This window comes from Dermacentor andersoni, chromosome 8 (assembly GCF_023375885.2).
Source record: "Dermacentor andersoni chromosome 8, qqDerAnde1_hic_scaffold, whole genome shotgun sequence".
NCBI classification, from domain to species: domain Eukaryota; kingdom Metazoa; phylum Arthropoda; class Arachnida; order Ixodida; family Ixodidae; genus Dermacentor; species Dermacentor andersoni.
The window spans coordinates 16525227-16527183 of NC_092821.1; positions in this window are offsets into that span (position 1 = coordinate 16525227).

Here is a 1957-nt window from a genome sequence, read left to right on the forward strand (position 1 = left end):
ACATCCTGCGAAAAAGAGTTGTTCTCCTTTCTCACCTTCTCTCAGCTCACGCATGCGCAGCGATCACGGAGCCCTCGGGGGCGATGTTCAGGTATGGGCCCTATGGGTAGCTTGTCCTCTAGAGTGAGTATAGTAACTCTATGGCCGTGGCCACGGAACAGCATGTGTCGTCTGCTATCAAGAGCCTTGCACTACGTGCACGAGAAAAGAACTTGCGGAGAGTCTAGTGCCAAAGTGTACATGAACTCGTGCAGCACGACGTCAAATCGAGTGCCGAAGTGCAGGTGGCGCTAACTGCACTGACAAATCGAGTGCTAGAGTGCTGCACCCCCTGAACTAGTGGAGAAAGTGCAGCCAAATCGAGGAGACCAATACAGTTTCTGTATGAAACTCATGGCACGACCTACTGGAACTCCAGACCAGTAGGTCGTGCTCCAGACGTGCTTCGGACCTGCACAGATTGGGAGCTACTTGCGCCCACTCTCGTTCAACTATTCGCCGTTGGTATTCGCCGTTGGAGGCCGCGGGGGACGGGGAGCAAGTGCAGTGCGACGAGTGCCTGCGCTGGTGCTTCCTCGACGAGACTAAATTCCAGAATTTAGCAGACGCGGTGGGGTCTAGCTTCACGTGCAGGTCGTGCGAGGGCGTCAGGGAAGCCGTCCAAAAACTGGAAGGGAATTGGGCGGCTAAGTTTGAAGAGCTTAAGGCAAACCTGAGGGAGGAGCAGGAGAAGCGGGTAGCACTGCAGGCGAAGGTTGAAAATTTCGTCAAGGTGGAGGCGGCTCAGGCAGCGCAGTTGGTGAGGACTGTGGCCGAGCTTGGGGAGGCGAAAGAAAGGAACGCCGAACTGCAAAGGCGGCTCGACGCTCTTGAGACTCGGGCAGCGGATAATGTCGAGTCAGGACACCAAAGCGAGGGCGAAGTGGGAGGCAGGGAGCCAAAGCAAGCGGTCGCCAGCTCGCCGCCGGTGAATCGGCGTAGCTATAGCGAAGCAGCGCAACACGCCCCGAGTGAGGCGACGCTGCAGCCACAGGAAGCCGGGAAGCAGGGAGAGGTAGGAGAGAGTGAAAGGGTGATTATCGCTGGCGACTCAAACATGGCTGGGTGCTCAAAAGCAATTGTGGAGAGGGTGAAAGGCGACAAAAGAGTGGCGGTAGGGACATTTCCAGGGCAGACACTGGGTTCTGTCATGGAGCGAGCAAAAGAAAAGCTCACGGAAAATGCCCACGTGCGCAACCTTGTCGTAGTAGTAGGTGGGCTAAATGATGTCCTGAACAGGAAAGGGCCAGGACTAGCCCAGCGCTTGGCGAAGGGGGTGGACGACTTGCGCGAGCTATCCCCTCAGGTGCAGATCGTGGTTTGCACGGTGCCGGAGGTGCCTGTGCGTGACAGTCACGTACAAAGAGCCGTAATGGCTGCCAATGAGGCAATATGGAAAATGAGCCGAGAGAAAGGCTTTGAGGTTGTCGAAGTAAACAGGGAAGTGAGAAGTTGTGGTGGTTTTAAACGAGATGGGATCCACTTCAATTACAGGCTAGCACGAGAAGTGGGCTGGCGACTTGGGGGTCGCGCTGTTGCTTTTTTAGGGGGCCCGCGGGCGCTCAGGAGGTCAGAGTAGGTAGTAATAAGGAAGGTCCCCTAGGGGAACATCAGAAGAGCATCGCCGTCGATAACAGAAAAAGGAGAAAAGCAAGAACAAGAGCTCGCCATGCAATAGGCTACATAAACATGCAGGGCGGCAGAAGAAAGGAAAAGTGGGCAGAGATTGAGGAGCAGTTACATAGAGAACAAATAGGGGTGTATGCGGTTACAGAAACGCACCTAGCTTAGAGACTCAGAAGAGCCGCCAGTTATTGAGAATTATGTATGGGAGGGGTGCAACAGAACTAAGTCGGAAAGAAAGGGAGGGGGAGTCGGAATGCTCATCCATCAGGGAGCCAAATGGAAAAGAGTAAAT